This window comes from Narcine bancroftii, unplaced genomic scaffold (genome assembly GCF_036971445.1).
Source record: "Narcine bancroftii isolate sNarBan1 unplaced genomic scaffold, sNarBan1.hap1 Scaffold_154, whole genome shotgun sequence".
NCBI lineage: Eukaryota > Metazoa > Chordata > Chondrichthyes > Torpediniformes > Narcinidae > Narcine > Narcine bancroftii.
The window spans coordinates 3,925,590-3,949,605 of record NW_027211889.1 but is presented as its reverse complement, the minus strand read 5'-3'; the positions used below and the strand labels follow the sequence as shown (position 1 = coordinate 3,949,605).

The 24,016-nt window shown below is 48.6% G+C and overlaps 1 long non-coding RNA gene across 2 annotated transcripts in view; it reads left to right on the top strand.

Moving 5' to 3' along the window:
- The window catches only part of LOC138750496 (uncharacterized), a 192,817-nt gene extending 169,823 nt beyond the window's left edge, over positions 1 to 22,994 (top strand). For both annotated transcript variants that reach the window (XR_011349366.1, XR_011349367.1), the window contains exon 3: positions 22,692 to 22,994. This is a non-coding gene — a long non-coding RNA (uncharacterized lncRNA). The remainder of the gene's footprint in view (positions 1 to 22,691) is intronic.
- Positions 22,995 to 24,016: the final 1,022 nt, after the last annotated feature.

Below are 24,016 nucleotides of genomic sequence, written 5' to 3'. Positions count from 1 at the left end.
GTGTCCTCCACGGTTCCCCACTTTTTCGAACCTGTACCTCCTGCTCCCTTTGGTTCCCCTCTGTCATGCAGTGTTTTCACAGTTCCCAAATTTTTTCCTATCTGTTCCCCCTGATCCCTTTGGTTCCGCTCTGTCATGCAGTGTTCCCCACGTTTCCCCACTTTTTCCAATCCGTTCCCTCTGCTCCCTTTGGTTCCCCTCTGTTCTGCAGTGTCCTCCACGCTTACCAACTTTTTGCAATCCATTCCCCCTGCTCTGTTTGTTTCCCCTCTGTCCTGCATTGTCCTCCACGGTTCCCACCTTTTTGCAATCCATTCCCCCTGCTCCGTTTGTTTGCCCTCTGTTCTGTAGTGTTCCCCACAGTTCCCCACTTTTTTCAATCAGTTCCCCCTGCTCCCTTTGATTCCCCTCTGTCCTACAGTGTTCCCCATCGGCCCAACGTTTTACAATCCGTTCCCCCTGCTTCCTTTGGTTCCCCTCTGTCGTGCAGTGTTCCCCACGGTTCCCCAGTTTGCAATGTGTTCCCTCTGCTCCCTTTGGTGCCCCTCTGTTCTGCAGTGTTCCCCACGGTTCCCCACTTTTTCCAATCTGTTTCCCCTGATACCTCTGGTTCCCCTCTGTTCTGCATTTTTCCACACGGTTCCCCACTTCTTCCAATCAGTTCCCCCTGCTCCCATTGATTCCCCTCTGTCCTACAGTGTTCCCCATCGGCGCAACTTTTTACAATCCGTTCCCCCTGCTTCCTTTGGTTCCCCTCTGTCGTGCAGTGTTCCCCACGGTTCCCCACTTTTTCCAATGCTTTCCCTCTGCTCCCTTTGGTGCCCCTCTGTTCTGCAGTGTTCCCCACGGTTCCCCACTTTTTCCAATCTGTTCCCTCTGATCCCTTTGGTTCCCCTCTGTTCTGCAGTTTTCCCCACGGTTCCCCACATTTTCGAAACCATTCCCCCGGCTTGCTTTGTTTTCATACTGTTCTGCAGCGTTCCCCACGGTTCCCCACTTTTTTACAATCTGTTCGCCCTGCTCCCTTTGGTTCCCCTCTGTTCTGCAGTGTCCTCCACGCTTACCAACATTTTGCAATGCATTCCCCCTGCTGCGTTTGTTTGCCCTCTGTTCTGCAGTGTTCCCCACAGTTCCCCACTTTTTCCAATCAGTTGCCCCTGCTCCGTTTGGTTCCCCTCTGTTTGCAGTGTTCCCCACTGTTCCCCACTTTTTCCAATCTGTTTCCCCTGCTACCTCTGGTTCTCCTCTGTTCTGCTTTTTTCTACACTGTTCCCCACTTTTTCCAATCCGATCCCCCTGCTTTCTTTCGTTCACCTCTGTTCTGCAGAACTCCCCACGATTCCCCACTTTTTCCAATCTGTTCCCCCTGCTCCCTTTGGTTCCCCTCTGTTCTGCATTGTTCCACACGGTTCCCCATTTTTTTCCAATCCGTTCCCCCTGCTTCCTTTGGTCCACCTGTTTTCTGCAGAGTTCCCCACAGTCCACTTTTTCGAATCCTTTCCCCCTGCTCCCTTTGGGTCCCCACTGTTCTGCAGAAGTCCCCACGATTCCCCACTTTTTCCAATCTGTTCCCATGCTCCCTTTGGTTCCCGTCTGCCCTGCAGTGGCCCCCATGGTTCCCCACTTTTTCCAATCCGTTCCCCCTGCTACCTTTGGTTTCCCTCTGTTCTGCAGTGTGCCCCACGGTTCCCCACTTTTTCCAATCCGTTCCCTCTGCTCCCTTTGGTTCCCCTCTGTTCTGCAGTGTTCCCCACAGTTCTCCACCTTTTCCAATTCGTTCCCCCTGCTCCCTTTGGTTCCCCACCTTTCTGCATTTTTCCACACGGTTCCCTACTTTTTCCAATCGGTTCCCCACTTTTTCCAATCTGTTCCCCCTGCTCCCTTTGGTTCTCCTCTGTTCTGCATTGTTCCCGACGCTTCCCCACTTTTTCCAATCCATTCCCACTGCTCCCTTTGGTTCCCCTCTATTCTACAGTGTTCCCCACGATTCTCCACATTTTTTTACACACTGTACCCCCTGCTCCCTATGGTTCCCCTCTGCCTTGCAGTGTTAACCATGGGACACCATTTTTTCCAACCTGTTCCCCTTGTTCCCTTCGATTCCCCTCTGTCCTTCCGTGTTCTCCACGGTTTCTAACTTTTTGCAATCCGTTGCCCCTGCTCCGTTTGCTTCCCCTCTGTTCTGCAGTGTTCCCCACGGTTCCCCACTTTTTCCAATCTGTTCCCCCTGCTCCTTTGTCTCCACTCTGTTCTGCAGTTTTCCCCACGGTTCCTCACATTTTCGAAACCATTCCCCCGGCTCGCTTTGGTTTCATACTGTTCTGCAGCGTTCCCCACGGATCCCCACTTTTTTACAAATTGTTTGCCCTGCTCCCTTTGGTTTCCCCTGTTCTGCATTGTCCTCCACGGTTCCAAACTTTTTGCAATCCATTCCCCCTATTCCGTTTGTTTGCCCTCTGTTCTGCAGTGTTCCCCACTGTTCCCCACTTTTTCCAATTAGTTCCCCCTGCTCCCTTTGATTCCCCTCTGTCCTACAGTGTTCCCCATCTGCCCAACTTTTTACAATCCGTTCCCCCTGCTTCCTTTTGTTCCCCTCTGTCGTGCAGTGTTCCCCATGGCTCCCCACTTTTTCCAATACATTCCCTCTGCTCCCTTTGGTGCCCCTCTGTTCTGCAGTGTTCCCCACGGTTCCCCACTTTTTCCAATCTGTATCCCCTGCTACCTCTGGTTCCCCTCTGTTCTGCATTGTTCCCCACGGTTCCCCACTTTTCCGAACTGTTCCTCCTGCACCCTTTGATTCACCTCTGATCTGCAGTGTTGCCTACTGTTTTCAACTTTTTCCAATCTGTTCCTCCTGCTCCCTTTGGTTCCCCACTGTTCTGCATTTTTGCACACGGTTCCCCACTTTTTCAAATCTGTTCCCCCTGCTCCCTTTGGTTCCTCACTGTTCTGCAGTTTTCCTCACGGTTCTCCACATTTTTCCAACCTCTACCCCTGCTCCCTATGGTTCCCCTCTGCCCTGCAGTTTCCCCCATGGTTCCCCACTTTTTCCAATCCGTTCCCCTGTTCCCTTTGGTTCGCCTTTGTTCTGCAGTGTTCCCGACGCTTCCCCACTTTTTCCAATCCGTTCCCCCTGCTCCCTTTGGTTCCCCTCTATTCTGCAGTGTTCCCCACGATTCTCCACATTTTTTTCCTTCCTTTACCCCCTGCTCCCTTTGGTTCCCCACTGTTGTGCATTTTTGCACACGGTACCCCACTTCTTCTAATCTGTTCCTCCTGCACCCTTTGTTTCCCCACTGTTCTGCATTTTTCCACACGGTTCCCCACTTTTTCCAGTCTGTTCCCCCTCCTCCCTTTGGTTCCTCACTGTTCTGCAGTGTTCCCCACTTTTTCCAATGCGTTCCCCTGCTCCCTTTGGTTCCCCTCTGTTCTGAGGTGAACCCCACGGTTCCCCACATTTTCCAAACTGTTCCCCCTGCTCCCTTTGGTGCCCCTCTGTTCTGCAGTGTTCCCCACGGTTCCCCACTTTTTCCAATCTGTTCCCTCTGCTCCCTTTGGTTCCCCTCTGTTCCGCAGTTTTCCCTACGGTTCCCCACATTTTCGAAACCATTCCCCCGGCTTGCTTTGTTTTCATACTGTTCTGCAGCGTTCCCCACGGTTCCCCACTTTTTTACAATCTGTTCGCCCTGCTCCCTTTGGTTCCCCTCTGTTCTGCAGTGTCCTCCACGCTTACCAACTTTTTGCAATCCATTCCCCCTGCTCCGTTTGTTTGCCCTCTGTTCTGCAGTGTTCCCCACAGTTCCCCACTTTTTCCAATCAGTTCCCCCTGCTCCCTTTGATTCCCCTTTGTCCTACAGTGTTCCCCATCGGCCAAACTTTTTACAATCTGTTTCCCCTGCTTCCTTTGGTTCTCCTCTGTCGTGCAGTGTTCCCCACGGTTCCCCAGTTTTCCAATGCGTTCCTTCTGCTCCCTTTGGTGCCCCTCTGTTCTGCAGTGTTCCTCACGGTTCCCCACTTTTTCCAATCTGTTTCCCCTGCTACCTCTGGTTGCCCTCTGTTCTGCATTTTTCCACACTGTTCCCCACTTTTTCCAATCCGTTCCCCCTGCTTCCTTTGGTTCACCTCTGTTCTGTTGTGTGCCCCACGGTTCCCCACATTTTCCAATGTGTTCCCTCTGCTCCCTTTGGTTCCCCTCTGTTCTGCAGTGTTCCCCACAGTTCTCCACCATTTCCAATTCGTTCCCCCTGCTCCCTTTGGTTCCCCACCTTTCTGTATTTTTCCACACGGTTCCCTACTTTTTCCAATCGGTTCCCCACTTTTTCCAATCTGTTCCCCCTGCTCCCTTTGGTTCCCCTCTGTTCTGCAGTGTTCCCCACGGTTCCCCACTTTTTCCAATCTGTTCCCTCTGCTCCCTTTGGTTCCCCTCTGTTCTGCAGTTTTCCCCACGGTTCCCCACATTTTCGAAACCATTCCCCCGGCTTGCTTTGTTTTCATACTGTTCTGCAGCGTTCCCCACGGTTCCCCACTTTTTTACAATCTGTTCGCCCTGCTCCCTTTGGTTCCCCTCTGTTCTGCAGTGTCCTCCACGCTTACCAACTTTTTGCAATCCATTCCCCCTGCTCCGTTTGTTTGCCCTCTGTTCTGCAGTGTTCCCCACAGTTCCCCACTTTTTCCAATCAGTTCCCCCTGCTCCCTTTGATTCCCCTTTGTCCTACAGTGTTCCCCATCGGCCAAACTTTTTACAATCTGTTCCCCCTGCTCCGTTTGGTTCCCCTCTGTTCTGCAGTGTTCCCCACGGATCCCCAATTGTTCCAATCTGTTCCCCCTGCTCCTTTGGCTCCACTCTGTTCTGCAATTTTCCACACGTTTCCCCACATTTTCCAAACCATTCGGCCGGCTCGCATTTTTTTCATACTGTTCTGGTGCGTTCCCCACGGTTCCCCACTTTTTTACAATCTGTTCGTCCTGCTCCCTTTGGATCCCCTCTATCTGCAGTGTCCTCCACGCTTACCAACTTTTTGCAATCCATTCCCCCTGCTCTGTTTGTTTCCCGTCTATCCTGCATTGTCCTCCACGGTTCCCAACTTTTTGCAATCCATTCCCCCTGCTCTGTTTGTTTCCCCTCTGTCCTGCATTGTCTTCCACGGTTCCCAACATTTTGCAATCCATTCCTCCTGCTCCGTTTGTTTCCCCTCTGTTCTGAAGTGTTCCCCACAGTTCCCCACTTTTTCCAATCAGTTCCCCCTGCTCCCTTTGATTCCCCTCTGTCCTACAGTGTTCCCCATGGGCCCAACTTTTTACAATCCGTTCCCCCTGCTTCCTTTGGTTCCCCTCTGTCGTGCAGTATTCCCAACGGTTCCCCACTTTTTCCAATGTGTTCCCTCTGCTCCCTTTGGTGCCCCTCTGTTCTGCAGTGTTCCCCACGGTTCCCCACTTTTTCCAATCTGTTTCCCCTGCTACCTCTGTTTCCCCTATGTTCTGCATTTTTCCACACGGTTCCCCACTTTTTCCAATCAGTTCCCCCTGCTCCTTTTGATTCCCCTCTGTCCTACAGTGTTCCCCATCGGCGCAACTTTTTACAATCCGTTCCCCCTGCTTTCTTTGGTTCCCCTCTGTCATGCAGTGTTCCCCACGGTTCCCCACTTTTTCCAATGCATTCCCTCTGCTCCCTTTGGTGCCCCTCTGTTCTGCAGTTTTCCCACGGTTCCCCACATTTTCCAAACCAGTTCCCCAGGCTTGCTTTGTTTTCATACTGTTCTGCAGCGTTCCCCACGGTTCCCCACTTTTTTACAATCTGTTCGCCCTGCTCCTTTGGTTCCCCTCTGTTCTGCAGTGTCCTCCACGCTTACCAGCTTTTTGCAATCCAATCCCCCTGCTCCCTTTGGTTCCACTCTGTTCTGCAGTGTCCTCCACGCTTACCAACTTTTTGCAATCCATTCCCCCTGCTCCGTTTGTTTGCCCTCTGTTCTGCAGTGTTCCCCACAGTTCCCCACTTTTTCCAATTAGTTCCCCCTGCTCCCTTTGATTCCCCTCTGTCCTACAGTGTTCCCCATCGGCCCAACGTTTTACAATTCGTTCCCCCTGCTTCCTTTGGTTCCCCTCTGTCGTGCAGTGTTCCCCACAGTTCCCCAGTTTTCCATTGCGTTCCCTCTGCTCCCTTTGGTGCCCCTCTGTTCTGCAGTGTTCCCCACGGTTCCCCACTTTTTCCAATCTGTTTCCCCTGCTACCTCTGGTTGCCCTCTGTTCTGCATTTTTCCACACTGTTCCCCAGTTTTTCCAATCCGTTCCCCCTGCTTCCTTTGGTTCACCTCTGTTCTGCAGTGTTCCCCACGGTTCCCCACATTTTCCAATCCGTTCCCTCTGCTCCCTTTGGTTCCCCTCTGTTCTGCAGTGTTCCCCACAGTTCTCCACCATTTCCAATTCGTTCCCCCTGCTCCCTTTGGTTCCCCACCTTTCTGTATTTTTCCACACGGTTCCCTTCTTTTTCCAATCGGTTCCCCACTTTTTCCAATCTGTTCCCCCTGCTCCCTTTGGTTCTCCTCTGTTCTGCAGTGTTCCCGACGCTTCCCCACTTTTTCCAATCCGTTCCCCCTGCTCCCTTTGATTCCCCTCTCTCCTACAGTGCTCCCCATCGGTGCAACTTTTTACAATCCGTTCCCCCTGCTTCCTTTGGTTCCCCTCTGCCTTGCAGTGTTACCCATGGGACACCACTTTTTCCAACCTGTTCCCCTTGTTCCCTTTCGTTCCTCTCTGTCCTTCCGTGTTCTCCACGGTTCCCAACATTTTGCAATCCGTTGCCCCTGCTCCCTTTGGTTCTGCTCTGTTCTGCAGTGTTCCCCACGGTTCCCCACTTTTTTTGCAATCTGTTCCCCCTGCTCCTTTGTCTCCACTCTGTTCTGCAGTTTTCCCCATGGTTCCCCACATTTTCCAAACCATTCCCCCGGCTTGCTTTGTTTTCATACTATTCTGCAGCATTCCCCACGGTTCCCCACTTTTTTACAATCTGTTCGCCTTCTCCCTTTGGTTCCCCTCTGTTCTGCAGTGTCCTCCACGCTTACCAACTTTTTGCAATCCATTCCACCTGCTCCGTTTGTTTGCCCTCTGTTCTGCAGTGTTCCCAACAGTTCCCCACTTTTTCCAATCAGTTCCCCCTGCTCCCTTTGATTCCCCTTTGTCCTACAGTGTTCCCCATCGGCCAAACTTTTTACAATCCGTTTCCCCTGCTTCCTTTGGTTCCCCTCTGTCGTGCAGTGTTCCCCACGGTTCCCCACTTTTTCCAACCTGTACCTCCTGCTCCCTTTGGTGCCCCTCTGTTCTGCAGTGTTCCTCATGGTTCCCCACTTTTTCCAATCTGTTTCCCCTGCTACCTCTGTTTGCCCTCTGTTCTGCATTTTTCCACACTGTTCCCCACATTTTCCAATCCGTTCCCTCTGCTCCCTTTGGTTCCCCTCTGTTCTGCAGTGTTCCCCACAGTTCTCCACCATTTCCAATTCGTTCCCCCTGCTCCCTTTGGTTACCCACCTTTCTGTATTTTTCCACACTGTTCCCCACATTTTACAATCTGTTCCCCCTGCTCCCTTTGGTTCTCCTCTGTTCTGCAGTGTTTCCGACGCTTCCCCACTTTTTCCAATCCGTTCCCCCTGCTCCCTTTGGTTCCCCTCTATTCTACAGTGTTCCTCACGATTCTCCACATTTTTTTCCATCCTGTACCCCTGGATCCCTATGGTTCCCCTCTGCATAGAAGTGTTACCCATGGCACCACACTTTTTCCAACCTGTTCCCCTTGTTCTCTTTGGTTCCCCTCTGTCCTGCCGTGTTCTCCACAGTTATCAACTTTTTGCAAACCGTTCCCCCTGCTCCCTTTGGTGCCCCTCTGTTCTGCAGTGTTCCCCACGGTTCCCCACTTTTTCCAATCTGTTTCCCCTGCTACCTCTGGTTGCCCTCTGTTCTGCATTTTTCCACACTGTTCCCCACTTTTTCCAATCCGTTCCCCCTGCTTCCTTTGGTTCACCTCTGTTCTGCAGTGTTCCCCACGGTTCCCCACATTTTCCAATCCGTTCCCTCTGCTCCCTTTGGTTCCCCTCTGTTCTGCAGTGTTCCCCACAGTTCTCCACCATTTCCAATTCGTTCCCCCTGCTCCCTTTGGTTCCCCACCTTTCTGTATTTTTCCACACGGTTCCCTTCTTTTTCCAATCGGTTCCCCACTTTTTTCAATCTGTTCCCCCTGCTCCCTTTGGTTCTCCTCTGTTCTGCAGTGTTCCCGACGCTTCCCCACTTTTTCCAATCCGTTCCCCCTGCTCCCTTTGATTCCCCTCTCTCCTACAGTGCTCCCCATCGGTGCAACTTTTTACAATCCGTTCCCCCTGCTTCCTTTGGTTCCCCTCTGCCTTGCAGTGTTACCCATGGGACACCACTTTTTCCAACCTGTTCCCCTTGTTCCCTTTCGTTCCCCTCTGTCCTTCCGTGTTCTCCACGGTTCCCAACTTTTTGCAATCCGTTGCCCCTGCTCCCTTTGGTTCTGCTCTGTTCTGCAGTGTTCCCCACGGTTCCCCACTTTTTCCAATCTGTTCCCCCTGCTCCTTTGTCTCCACTCTGTTCTGCAGTTTTCCCCACGGTTCCCCACATTTTCCAAACCATTCCCCCGGCTTGCTTTGTTTTCATACTATTCTGCAGCATTCCCCACGGTTCCCCACTTTTTTACAATCTGTTCGCCTTCTCCCTTTGGTTCCCCTCTGTTCTGCAGTGTCCTCCACGCTTACCAACTTTTTGCAATCTATTCCACCTGCTCCGTTTGTTTGCCCTCTGTTCTGCAGTGTTCCCAACAGTTCCCCACTTTTTCCAATCAGTTCCCCCTGCTCCCTTTGATTCCCCTTTGTCCTACAGTGTTCCCCATCGGACAAACTTTTTACAATCCGTTTCCCCTGCTTCCTTTGGTTCCCCTCTGTCGTGCAGTGTTCCCCACGGTTCCCCACTTTTTCCAACCTGTACCTCCTGCTCCCTTTGGTGCCCCTCTGTTCTGCAGTGTTCCTCACGGTTCCCCACTTTTTCCAATCTGTTTCCCCTGCTACCTCTGTTTGCCCTCTGTTCTGCATTTTTCCACACTGTTCCCCACATTTTCCAATCCGTTCCCTCTGCTCCCTTTGGTTCCCCTCTGTTCTGCAGTGTTCCCCACAGTTCTCCACCATTTCCAATTCGTTCCCCCTGCTCCCTTTGGTTACCTACCTTTCTGTATTTTTCCACACTGTTCCCCACATTTTGCAATCTGTTCCCCCTGCTCCCTTTGGTTCTCCTCTGTTCTGCAGTGTTTCCGACGCTTCCCCACTTTTTCCAATCCGTTCCCCCTGCTCCCTTTGGTTCCCCTCTATTCTACAGTGTTCCTCACGATTCTCCACATTTTTTTCCATCCTGTGCCCCTGGATCCCTATGGTTCCCCTCTGCATAGAAGTGTTATCCATGGCACCACACTTTTTCCAACCTGTTCCCCTTGTTCTCTTTGGTTCCCCTCTGTCCTGCCGTGTTCTCCACAGTTATCAACTTTTTGCAAACCGTTCCCCCTGCTCCGTTTGGTTCCCCTCTGTTCTGCAGTGTTCCGCACGGTTCCCCACTTTTTCCAATCTGTTCCCCCTGCTCCTTTGGCTCCACTCTGTTCTGCAGTGTTCCTCACGGTTCCCCACTTTTTCCAATCTGTTTCCCCTGCTACCTCTGGTTGCCCTGTGTTCTGCATTTTTCAACACTGTTCCCCACATTTTCCAATCCGTTCCCTCTGCTCCCTTTGGTTCCCCTCTGTTCTGCAGTGTTCCCCACAGTTCTCCACCATTTCCAATTCGTTCCCCCTGCTCCCTTTGGTTCCCCACCTTTCTGTATTTTTCCACACGGTTCCCTTCTTTTTCCAATCGGTTCCCCACTTTTTCCAATCCGTTCCCCCTGCTCCCTTTGGTTATCCTCTGTTCTGCAGTGTTCCCGACGCTTCCCCACTTTTTCCAATCCGTTCCCCCTGCTCCCTTTGGTTCCCCTCTATTCTACAGTGTTCCCCACGATTCTCCAAATTTTTTCCATCCTGTACCCCCGGATCCCTATGGTTCCCCTCTGCATTGAAGTGTTACCCATGGCACCACACTTTTTCCAACCTGTTCTCCTTGTTCCCTTTGGTTCCCCTCTGTCCTGCCGTGTTTTCCACAGTTATCATCTTTTTGCAATCCGTTCCCCCTGCTCCGTTTTGTTCCCCTCTGTTCTGCAGTGTTCCCCACGGTTCCCAACTTTTTCCAATCTGTTCCCCCTGCTCCTTTGGCTCCACTCTGTTCTGTAATTTTCCACACGTTTCCCCACATTTTCCAAACCATTCCCCCGGCTCGCATTGTTTTCATACTGTTCTGGCGCGTTCCCCACAGTTCCCCACTTTTTTACAATCTGTTCGTCCTGCTCCCTTTGGATCCCCTCTATCTGCAGTGTCCTGCACGCTTACCAACTTTTTGCAATCTATTCCCCCTGCTCTGTTTGTTTCCCCTCTGTCCAGCATTGTCCTCCACGGTTCCCAACTTTTTGCAATCCATTCCCCCTGCTCTGTTTGTTTCCCCTCTGTCCTGCATTGTCTTCCACGGTTCCCAACATTTTGCAATCCATTCCTCCTGCTCCGTTTGTTTGCCCTCTGTTCTGCATTGTTCCCCACAGTTCCCCACTTTTTCCAATCAGTTCCCCCTGCTCCCATTGATTCCCCTCTGTCCTACAGTGTTCCCCATCGGCACAACTTTTTACATTCAGTTCCCCCTGCTTCCTTTGTTTCCCCTCTGTCGTGCAGTGTTCCCCACTGTTCCCCACTTTTTCCAATGCATTCCCTCTGCTCCCTTTGGTGCCCCTCTGTTCTGCAGTGTTCCCCACGGTTCCTCACATTTTCCAATCTGTTCCCTCTGATCACTTTGGTTTCCCTCTGTTCTGCAGTTTTCCCCACGGTTCCCCACATTTTCCAAACCATACCCCCGGCTTGCTTTGTTTTCATACTGTTCTGCAGCTTTCCCCACGGTTCCCCACTTTTTTACAATCTGTTCGCCCTGCTCCCTTTGGTTCCCCTCTGTTCTGCAGTGTCCTCCACGCTTACCAACTTTTTGCAATCCATTCCCCCTGCTCTGGTTGTTTCACCTCTGTCCTGCATTGTCCTCCACGGTTCCCAACTTTTTGCAATCCATTCCCCCTGCTCCGTTTGTTTGCCCTCTGTTCTGCAGTGTTCCCCACAGTTCCCCACTTTTTCCAATCAGTTCCCCCTGCTCCCTTTGATTCCCCTCTGTCCTACAGTGTTCCCCATCGGCCCAACGTTTTACAATCCGTTCCCCCTGCTTCCTTTGGTTCCCCTCTGTCGTGCAGTGTTCCCCACGGTTCCCCACTTTTTCCAATCTGTTTCCCCTGCTACCTCTGGTTGCCCTCTGTTCTGCATTTTTCCACACTGTTCCCCACTTTTTCCAATCTGTTCCCCCTGCTCCTTTGGCTCCACTCTGTTCTGCAGTGTTCCTCACGGTTCCCCACTTTTTCCAATCTGTTTCCCCTGCTACCTCTGGTTGCCCTCTGTTCTGCATTTTTCCACACTGTTCCCCACATTTTCCAATCCGTTCCCTCTGCTCCCTTTGGTTCCCCTCTGTTCTGCAGTGTTCCCCACAGTTCTCCACCATTTCCAATTCGTTCCCCCTGCTCCCTTTGGTTCCCCACCTTTCTGTATTTTTCCACACGGTTCCCTTCTTTTTCCAATCGGTTCCCCACTTTTTCCAATCCGTTCCCCCTGCTCCCTTTGGTTATCCTCTGTTCTGCAGTGTTCCCGACGCTTCCCCACTTTTTCCAATCCGTTCCCCCTGCTCCCTTTGGTTCCCCTCTATTCTACAGTGTTCCCCACGATTCTCCAAATTTTTTCCATCCTGTACCCCGGGATCCCTATGGTTCCCCTCTGCATTGAAGTGTTACCCATGGCACCACAATTTTTCCAACCTGTTCTCCTTGTTCCCTTTGGTTCCCCTCTGTCCTGCCGTGTTCTCCACATTTATCATCTTTTTGCAATCCGTTCCCCCTGCTCCGTTTGGTTCCCCTCTGTTCTGCAGTGTTCCCCACGGTTCCCAACTTTTTCCAATCTGTTCCCCCTGCTCCTTTGGCTCCACTCTGTTCTGTAATTTTCCACACGTTTCCCCACATTTTCCAAACCATTCCCCCGGCTCGCATTGTTTTCATACTGTTCTGGCGCGTTCCCCACGGTTCCCCACTTTTTTACAATCTGTTCGTCCTGCTCCCTTTGGATCCCCTCTATCTGCAGTGTCCTGCACGCTTACCAACTTTTTGCAATCTATTCCCCCTGCTCTGTTTGTTTCCCCTCTGTCCAGCATTGTCCTCCACGGTTCCCAACTTTTTGCAATCCATTCCCCCTGCTCTGTTTGTTTCCCCTCTGTCCTGCATTGTCTTCCACGGTTCCCAACATTTTGCAATCCATTCCTCCTGCTCCGTTTGTTTGCCCTCTGTTCTGCATTGTTCCCCACAGTTCCCCACTTTTTCCAATCAGTTCCCCCTGCTCCCATTGATTCCCCTCTGTCCTACAGTGTTCCCCATCGGCACAACTTTTTACATTCAGTTCCCCCTGCTTCCTTTGTTTCCCCTCTGTCGTGCAGTGTTCCCCACTGTTCCCCACTTTTTCCAATGCATTCCCTCTGCTCCCTTTGGTGCCCCTCTGTTCTGCAGTGTTCCCCACGGTTCCTCACATTTTCCAATCTGTTCCCTCTGATCACTTTGGTTTCCCTCTGTTCTGCAGTTTTCCCCACGGTTCCCCACATTTTCCAAACCATACCCCCGGCTTGCTTTGTTTTCATACTGTTCTGCAGCTTTCCCCACGGTTCCCCACTTTTTTACAATCTGTTCGCCCTGCTCCCTTTGGTTCCCCTCTGTTCTGCAGTGTCCTCCACGCTTACCAACTTTTTGCAATCCATTCCCCCTGCTCTGGTTGTTTCACCTCTGTCCTGCATTGTCCTCCACGGTTCCCAACTTTTTGCAATCCATTCCCCCTGCTCCGTTTGTTTGCCCTCTGTTCTGCAGTGTTCCCCACAGTTCCCCACTTTTTCCAATCAGTTCCCCCTGCTCCCTTTGATTCCCCTCTGTCCTACAGTGTTCCCCATCGGCCCAACGTTTTACAATCCGTTCCCCCTGCTTCCTTTGGTTCCCCTCTGTCGTGCAGTGTTCCCCACGGTTCCCCAGTTTTCCAATGCGTTCCCTCTGCTCCCTTTGGTGCCCCTCTGTTCTGCAGTGTTCCCCACGGTTCCCCACTTTTTCCAATCTGTTTCCCCTGCTACCTCTGGTTGCCCTCTGTTCTGCATTTTTCCACACTGTTCCCCACTTTTTCCAATCCGTTCCCCCTTCTTCCTTTGGTTCACCTCTGTTCTGCAGTGTGCCCCACGATTCCCCACTTTTTCCAATCTGTTCCCCCTGCTCCCTTTGGTTCCCCACCTGTTCCCTACTGATCCCAACTGTTCCCTTTAGTTCCTCACTTTTCCCCACTGTTTCCCATTTTTGTCTCTGTTCCACATCTGTTCACCACCATTACTGACTGTTCCCCACTATTCCCCTATATTCCCCATCAGTCCCCCATCTGTTCCCCACTGTTCCTCCTATTCCCCAATTTTCACACTGTTCCCCTCATTACCCATCAGTTACCCACTTTTCTCCACTGTTCTCCCGTTCTCCACAGTTCGCTATCTATTACCCACTGTTACTCATTCTTCCCTTTGACCCCTCAGTTTCCCACCAGTTCCCATGGTTCCCCACTGTTCCCCATCAGTTCCCCATCTGTTCCCCACTGTTATCCAGCTGTTTCCCACCACTTCCCCACTTTTCACCACTGTTCCACATGGTTCCCCACTTTTCCCCTCATTTCCCAATCTGTTCCCCACTGTTCCCACATTCTCCACAATTCAATATCTGTTCCCCATTGCTCCCCCCTATTTGTCTCTGTTCCACTGTTCTCCACTGTTCCTCAGTGATCCCTACTTTTCCCCATCTCTTCCTTCTGTACCTCAATTTTCCCACTGTTGCCCACTATACACCACTGTTCCCTAATTGTGCCCCGTGTTTCCCACTGTTCTTCACAGTTCTCCATCTGACACACACTTTTGACCACTGTTCCCCACATTCTCCAATGTTCGCATTCTGTTCCCCACTGCTCTCCCCATTACCCTGTATACCCAACTGTTACTCATTCTTCCCCTCTTTCCCACTATCTCCCACAGTTCCTCACTGTTCCCCACTTCTCTCCATCTATTCTAAACTGTTCCCTACTCTTCCACTCTGTTCACCACTGTTCCCCTCTGTGCTTTACTTTTCCCCTCTGTTCCCAACTGTTCCCCATTTCTCCCACTTTTCCCTATTGTTCCTCACTGTTCCCGACTGTTCCCCACAGATCCCAACTGTTACCCACTGAACCCCATGTTTCCCATTGTTGCCCATCAGATGCTCCTCTTTTTCCCATCTGTGACCTATATTTCCACACTGTTTCCCGCAGTTCTCCAATGTTCACCATCTGTTCCCCACTGCTCCCCACTGTCCTCAACAGTTCCCCAGTTTTCACCAAAGTTTCCCAGAGTTGCTCACAGTTCCACAGCTGTTCGACGCATGTTCCCCATAGTTCCCCACATTTATCCACTGTTCACTAATGTTCCACATCAGTTCCCCATCTGTTCTAAACTGTTTCCCACTGTCCCTCATCTTTTCCCCACTGTTCCCCACCGTTTTCCTACTGTTCCAAACCTGTTCCCACTGTTCCCCAGCTATTCCACACCTGTTCACCACTGTTCCTCAACTGTCTCCCACCAATTCCCCACTTTTCCCCCATTCTCCACCATTCACCATCTCTTCCACACTGTTCCCCTGCTCCCCACAGTTCGCCTCTGTTTTCCAGCTGTTCACCAATTTTTCCACTGTACCCTACTGTTCCACCTCTTTACTCCACAGTTCATCACTCTCCCCCACTGTTCTTCACCTGTTCCCAAATGTTCCCTACTCTTCTCCACCAATCCCAACTGTTTCCTACCAGTTTCCCACCTGTTTCCCCATGGTTCCCCACTGTTCCCCATCAGTTCCCCTCTGTTCTCCAGCTGTTCCCGAACAGTTCTCTACTGTTTCACATCTGTTTCCCACAGTTCTGCACTGTAGCCCATTGTTCTTCACCTCTTCCCCAACTTTCCCCACTGTTCTCCACCAATCCCAACTGTTTTCTAGCAGTATCCCACCTATTACCCACAGTTCCCCACTGATTCCCATCAGTTCCCCATCTGTTCCCCTGCTCCCTTTTGTTCCCCTCTGTTCTGCAGTGTTCCCCACTCTTTCCCATCTGTTCCCCTTTCCTCATTGTTCCACCCTGCTCCCCAATATTCCCGTGTTCTCCATTTTACTGCAGTGATCACCACGGTTCCACACCATTCCCTACTTTTCCCCACACTTGATCTCATGACAAGATCTACCTTGGAGAAAGCACAGAAATTGTGCAGATGGGCAGCGACATCTTGCATATGAGGTATAGGGTATCTGTCGGCTGTAGTTATTGATCCTACAGTAATCACTGCAGGGTCTCCATCCACCTGTTTTCTTGGGTACCATGTTTAACAGTGATGCCCAAGGACTGTTGGAGTGCTGAATGATACCTAATTCCTCAATTGCAGTTCACTCTGCCCTTGCCTGCGCAGTTTATCAGGTGGAAGATGACGAACCCTGACGTCATTTGGTGGGCCTGAAGTGTCTATGTAATGGGACACACCCTGGGCTGTTTAGGAGATATTGAAATTAGGTGAGAGAGTACAGGGAAATTCGTTGAGCAGAGCAGCATGTGCACATTTGTTCAAGGTATGCACCCCGAGGTGGGAAACTCTCCCTTTGCTGCATCCCAGAGGGTATGTTTGAAAAGTGGTAGCAGGAACCAATTTCCTCCACTTCACATCTACTGGCAAGTCATGGGACCTTAAAAAATCTGCACCCAAAATAGGCTGTGCAATGGAAGCCAATAGGCAATTCCAATGGAATGTCACACCTCCTATCCCAATCGTGACCTATCCTGTGCCAAAGCAGGGAATTTTCATCCCATTTGTGTTTGAAGAGTCAGGTGGTGTTGTTTATGTGGGTTTTATTTCAAAATAGGTTGGTGGGAGCAAACGGACCTCAGCACTCGTGTCTACAAGAAACTTGTGCTTACCAGCGCAGTCTTGGAAGATACAATGGGACGTGCTTGTGCCAGCTGGCATGGCCATAAATGGTAGCCAGCCTTATCGTTTCCTGCCTTTTTTCTGTAATAGGTACATGTCGGGACACATTTATGGGCATTTTTTCCACCAACAGCCATGGTAAAAACACCATTCTCACCGCCTGTCAACACGTTCATCCTTCTTTGACTGAACTGAAGATATAGTTGGCTCATAGGACACGGGATATGGATCTGCTGCGAAAACAGTCTGTACGTGAGCAGACTCTAGCGTTGGAGTGTGATCCAGCCTGTCAGTCTCCTGCACTACGTCATGGGGATGGTGGAAATCCATGTTAATGATTGGTATTGTGACACGACATGGGAGTTTGGACAGGAATAGAGTCTCAAAAAGTAAACAATGAGAATAACCATCTGCTAATGCGAGCATCTCATTCATTAAATCGGATAGATTCCTGTTACCTAGGTCCTCCATATTTAAAAGTCGTGCTCATGTCTAGTCAATTCCAGCGAGTCCAGGAAAAATTGGCGGAACCTGGTTTACTGGTTTTCTGCCAGGGGATTGGCAACATATTCTATTACTTGAGACGCTGCAGCAGTGTCCGATGCACCTATTACATGGCAGAATTTCATGTCCTCTGCCATTATGCCACAAGACAAATCTGGGTTTCAGCCTGATTAAGCCATACCCGAGGTTGATGTGTCCAGAAAGGAGGCAAATGAAGTTCCACCACATTAACTGCAGCCGTGATGGCAACAGCTGCTGCCGTCCTTGTGTCCATGGTAACTGGAGATTCAAGCTTCCCTGAATCTTGCATTTGGGGTCCCCAATCGTAGCGGCGACTTCGGTAGAGCTACTAAAGTAATACACACACAAACACACACACACCAAGTTAGTCAACACAAGACTGCTTTATTCAGACTTTACAGACTTCTTTTAGGAACGGTGGGGAACAGTGAGGGAACAGTGGGGAAAAGTGGTGTATAGTGGGCAACAGAGGTGAAAATTGAGGAATGAAAGGAAGAGATGAGGAAAAGTGGGGATCGCTGAGGAACAATGGAGAACAGTGGGGAACAGAGACAAATGGGAGGAACAGTGGGGAACAGATTGGGAAATGAGGGGAAGAGTGGGGAATCATGGGGAACGGTGGTGAATAGTGGGGAACTGGTGGGGAACAGCTGGGGAATAGTGGGGAACAGGTGTACCACATCTGTTCCACCCTGTTGCCCATTCTTCACAATGTTCCCCACTTTGCCCCATCTGTTCCCCACTGTTCCCCATTTATCCCAGCCCATAAGTATTACATTCCTTAAATGGCAATTATTACCCCTTCTGGGCTTTTTGAATTTCTTAGGATGCCACTTGGGTTGAAGAATGCTATTCAAACCTGCCAGCAGCTTATTGGCACTTAGGGCAGAGATTTAGAATTCCCTTAAATCTACTTGGAAAACATCTGGTAAAAACAATGGCGTCATGAATATTCTGTCCAGACCGACTGTATATCATATTCAGGATGAGACTGATATTCCTGAATTAGCCAGTGTCCAGGCAATGGACCCCGATGGTCAGCCATATAGTACGACCATGACTAACTTGGACATACTGCAGGTGGCATCACAACTGGGCAGCCAACCTTACTTTGTGACATGTCTTTGGGCTACATTAGACCAGTGATTCCGGCATCTTGGAGGCAACACATTTTTGACCAGATACACACCTTGTCTCATCCGTCCATCAGAACATCTGTCAAGCTCATGTCAAATAAATATGTATGGCATGGACTAAAAAAGGGTGTTGCATAATGGGTCTGCACAGGTACCTCCTGCCAGACTGCCAAAATTCAGCGGCACAATAAGGCACCTCTTCAACATTTCCCGGTGGTACACAGGCGGTTGGAACACGTGCATGTGGACCTGCTTGGATCATTGCCATTATCTCAAATTTTGAAATACATTCTAACAGTCATAGAACGTTTCACACGCTGGTCAGAGGCTGTCCCGTTGCCATCCAGTGACACTGAGTCAAGGGCAAGAGCATTCACTGTCGATCGGATGGCTAGATTTGGTTTTCCGACACACATTACTTCAGATCATTGAGCACGTTTCTACTGGCAACTGAAGTCCGCACTTAAGGCCTGACTCACCAGTCCCAATTAGGTCGATGAGTTGCCATGGATTCTATTCGGAGTGCACATCTCTTCAAAGGAAGATATGTCCGCATTGTCCACAGAGATGGTTGATGGTACAGTTCTTACAGTTTCATGGGACATTCATTTCACAACCAACTCTGACCTGAATTTCCTTCACAGCTTTGACATGGAGTCATGATCAGCAAACTTTTTCCTACCCACTGGCATGGATCACCTAAACAGAATGTGCCCCACCATTCCTGGACGCTGATTTTGTTTTTGTGCGCGGACAGGTCCCAGGAGCGCCATTACAATTAACGTATGAGGGCCCTTTCCATGTGGTGAAGAAGGATGGGCTTGTGTATACTTTGGACATAAGGGGACATTCACAGCTGTTTAGTGTAGACTCAAGCCTGCCCATGTGAAGCCCGCTTCACCTATTTCAGTGCCCCCAGCCCAGACGGCGAGGGGGGTCCACCTCAGGTGCATGCAGCTGATGTTTTAGTTTCTGTGAAGGTTCTGGGGGGGAACTGGGTGGTTTAGCAGCTGTGTAGTGGGCCGAGCGGGTAAGGTTCTTTGGCACGCGAGTGAAAATATAAGACAGACAGTTGGGAACTCATCCATTTAATTGACTGTCCACGCGTGGTGCTTCGTGGCGAGGAACGGCACGTTGATCTGTGGATTCTCCTGCCGGATGGCACGGGACACTCACACGGCTTCATTTAAATCTGCGGTCCTGTGGTTCAGAAGCAAACTCATAATGATGTCCCATGGAGCCCAGGACACACTAAATCAAAGAAGCCTGTAAAGTCTGAATAAAGCAGTCTTGTGTTGACTAACCTGGTGTGTGTGTGTGGGTGTGTTGCTTTAGTAGCCCTATCGAAGTAGCCGCTACATATATAAATATTTGGGATGATTATCCCACTTACAGGATACTTTTCTTCCATCTCACAGCCTGTGGGAAGAAGCTATTCCCCAGCCTGGCAGTCCTGATTTTGATGATGGACGTGGTTAAAGATGCTGTGCACTGGATGGAAATGGTCTTTTTACAATTCCTTGAGCCCTATTTAAACAACACTTCCAGTAAATGTCATCTACAGAAGAAAGGGAGACCCCAGTGATCCTCACAACTCTTTGCATCATTCCTGTCTGATGCTTTACAGCTACTAGACCATCCAATGATGCAGCCAGACAGGAGACTCAACTGCGCTCCTGTAAAATCTCAGGATGAGAGCCGTTGGCCTTGACCTCCTCAGTCTCCTTGTGTGGTTTAGGCACTTCCTGACCAATAAGGAGGTGTGATTGTTTTGTGTATTAATACATGTTCTGTATAGATGTAACAATCTTTAGTGGAGAGAATTACTCATTGTACTTCAGGGCGTACAATCAGGTACAGAATGTCCTTAAATAGCCATTTGGCCCAGATGTCTATTCAGTCCAAGAATACTTTCAATCTCAGGGAGATTTTGAACAATAACACCATTCATTTTGCAACAAGCGCAACTTAATTTTGCCAGTTGTTCAATGGCAAGCGACATGGGGAAAACACCACTGTCAACTCTTCTACCTTAAAGGAGTAATTTTATTCAAATGGGCAGTAGATCAAGAGATGGAAACTGAAATCAGACAGAGGTGAGTGATTGGTTAAAATTAGAAACATTCGTATTCATGCTATAGAGTTTAAGGCTGCCCAGGAGGAATATAATATGTTTTCTTTAAGTTTGTGTGCCCTCAGCCTGGCAAAGGATGGGGCCAACAGTCATGTTGCTGGAAGGGTTTGAGAAATGATATGGTAGGCCACAGGAAGCTCAAGGTTAGATCCACAGAGCACAGGTGTTTAGCAAAATGGCTACCCAGTCTGTATTTGGTCTTGGTGATATCGAGGTCAACTGAGTCGACCAAATGTAGTAGATTAGGTTGGATGGGGTGCATGTGAAACAGTGCCTCACCTGGAAGGTCTGATTGTGGCCTTGGATGGAGGTGGCAGGAAATGGAGGGACAAGTTTGGAAATTTCTGCAATTCCAAAGGGGAGTGCGTCAGGTGGTGGTGGGTGGAGAGGGAAGTGCTGTCAAGGGAGAGGGAAGTGCTCTTGAGGGAGTCACAGAAAGACGTGCCCCTGTGAAAAGAGGATCTGAGTGGAGTGGGTTAGATGTAGCAGGTTAGAGAATGGTGCTGAAGTTGGAAGTGTTCAAGGATAATGTGTCAGATGTGGCAGCTGATGGGTGGTAAGCGAGAAATCTGAGGATTCTGTCCTTGTTCTGCCGGAGAGGAGGTGGGGTAAGGGCAGAAAGAAAATTGGAGATATGGGTGCAGGCTTTATGGGGGAATCTGCATTTATTGAAGAAATAAGACATTTTGGGTGTTCTGGAGTAGAAAACCTCCTTGGGACTTTTATAAGCCCAGAGGACCCAAAACCTCGCAGCAATAGAAAATCACCAAGACAAAAGATACTTAAACAAACGTCATTTTTAATTTTCTTTAAACAAAAAAACAGGATCAAACTTTAACTTATCACTATTAACTTAACAGCCTTACATTGCCCCGTTCTAATTCTCAGTGCAGGTGTATTTAATGTGCATAAAGTTCTTTGACACAACTCCATGTTCACTGGTGTCTATCAATTCTTATACTGTGCAAAGAATTCAACATTTATGAATTTGCACCAAGCTCTGGTGCTTAAAAGTGAATGGTTACCCCTCCTGGAAGGCTCTTGTTGGTTTCAGAGAGGGATTTCTTGCTCATTGGACACACAAAAACTGATTCCCTCTGATCAGCCACTTTGGGGTCTTGTCAATGAAACCCGTCACGGTTTTCCAAATGATCACCTCTTCTGCAGGTCACCATAGAGTTCCTTTTGTTTTCCTTATTTCAGGTGAAACACTCAGGCCAGCCATTTCCTATAGTTTGGATTAAAAGTTTTTCAACAGGCTGAACTGAGAACTCACAAACCGTCTTCAGCTTGCCATCTCTCTATTAGAAAAAGCATATTTGGTCTCTCCTCTATGCTTGCAAAAGCACATGACCTTCTTAGAACAGCAAACTGCAACCAGCCAGATTACTGCACTGGACCCAAACTTCTGAGTCCATTCATCAGTTGATTTAAAATCAATAATCCATTTACACCTGCTTTTGAAATTCTTCAGCAAAGCAGTCTCCTTGTTTTGTCTTTGCAAAGGCTCTTGGCACCTGAATGACTCTCTATCAGCAAAGCTCTTGCATTTTAAATAAGAGCTGTTTTGTGAAGTGTTTGTGTTTGTTTGTGGCCTCCACGACTCCTACAATAATCTCTTTCAAAAACATATCAATATACAATGTGGTGTCCTTGCAAAAAAATAAAGTGGGAAGAGGTATAATCCAGGTAGCTCTGGTGACTGGAGTTTGTAATAGTTTGAAACTTGAACCTCTCTCTCTATTTACTGTCATATAATTAAAAAGTGTCTTATCACACAAAATTGCCTTTTTCCTGCTGTGAGGCAGACAGATTCGCCATTGATTTTAATTATCTTTAAATATGAATATGGAATTACACTTCAACTTATGACTGTTTTACTACTTTAAATTACTTTACTTAACTTACCCCCCTTCTAATTCTAAGTGCACGTGTGTGTAATGTGTGTGTAAGTTCAGAAAAGTTCTTTGGTTCACAGTCCAATCTCACTTCTCATTCCTCAAAGTTCACTGGTTGCAGGCCATTCTTATACTGTGCACAGAATTTAACATATGTAAAATTCACCAGGCTTTGGTGCTCGAAAGGTAAAAAAAACATTACAGTTCAGGAAGGTTCTTGCTGGTTTTCAGAGAGAGGTGTGTTGTTCAGGGAAGTATTAGGGTGTTTCTGACTCGTCGTATCTGCATCTGAATTCTGATATCTCTTCAGAAAAGCTCTGATAGCTTTAGCATGGAGCAGAGCTGAGCCAGGACTTTGGAGGTATTTAAGGGAGTGTGTGGGCAGGGTTTGTTCTGGACCAACAATCTCACCAAATGACTCTGCTTGAAATCAAGATTCAAACCATTTTGAGGAATACAACAGGAATTGTTCAACAAAAGCCTGAGTTTTCTTTCAATAGTGGAAATGATTTTTTTTAAAAGCCCGTTAATATTCCTGATACAGATCTTTGTATTTATCTTTCAGGTTGCTATCTGTTGTTAACTTGGAGGCCTTTAATGAGGTGACTGGGAGGAATCTTTGCTTTAACCCAGCAGTTCTCTTGCAATTTTCCAGCTGTAGGATGAGGTGCAGTTGCTTGCAAGTTTAGCAAGTGGGATTAAGATGTGAAACTGCAAGTCACAGCACCATTTTTGTTTTTGAAAATGCAAATATGAAAATTTTAACTTTGGTCTCCTTGGTTTGCTTAAGTTTACAGAGGAGACGTTGGGTCAAGCTGAGAAGAGAGAGTTGGATGCCCATTTGGTGAAGCTGCACAGGCAAAAAAGAAAACACAAAACGAGGGACTGAAAAAATAATGAAGCAAACTGAAGAGCTGTTGCAACCAAACCCAAGTAAAGAATTTAATTTTGTGAGGCGTACTTTAGAGACCAAATGATTTGGGCTTTTAATGGTGACCTATTTAAATGAACTAAATCTGATTAGAATTTAACTTTATGGAAAGTTTGGAAGTTGCCACAAGAAAAATGGAGCATATAAATTAGATGTTGTAATGAAGAGAAATTAACAATACAATGAGCCTTGTGTCATAGTATCTACCTCAGTCTACCGTACATCACGTTAAACCTTCTCCCCACTGTGAACCTGGTGCCACAGTATCAAACACAGTTTATCGTACATTACTGTTCAACCGTATGACGGATGTGAACCCAGTGTCACAATATTTGACACAGTTTATCGTTCATCACTGTTTAAACTCATTCCCTCTATTCAACTAGTGTCACAGTATCCATCTCAATTTACCGTACATCACCATTAAACTTTCTCCCCACTGTGAACCTGGGGTCACAGTATTTGACACAGTTCATCGTTCATTACTGTGACAGCTTCTCGCACTGTGAACCTAAGATCAAAGTATCTTGCACAGTTTATCGTCCAGCAGTGATTGACCTTCTCCCCATTGTGAATCCGGTTTCACAGTATCTGCCTCTGTCTTCTGTTCATCACTATTAAACCACTCCCCACAGTGAATCCGGTGTCACAGTATCTCATGGAGTTTATAGTATCTGTCTCAGTCTGCCGTACATCACCATTAAACCATCTCTCCACAGTGAACCCGGTGTCATAATATCTGGAACTGTTTATCGTGTATCACTGTTAAACATTCTCATTACTGTGAACCCGGTGTCACAGTATCTGACGTAGTTTATTGTACATCAATGTTGAACCTTCTCCCCACTGTGAAACTGGGGTCATAGTATATGCCAGAGTTTATTATACATCACCATTAAAACTTCATAATATTGTGAACATCATGTCACAGTATTGCCACAATTTATCATACATCACTGTTCATCCTTCTCCCCACTGTAAACCCATTGTCTCTCTATCTGCCACAGATTATCGTACATCGCCATTAAACCTCTTTCCCCTTTGAACCTTCTGTCAAAATATCTGCTACACATAATACTACACTGTTAAATCCACTAACAAATGGTTATCAGGTGTCACAGAACCTGGGACTGTTTATCGTACTGTTAAATCTTCCACCACTGTGAACTCAATGTCACAGTATC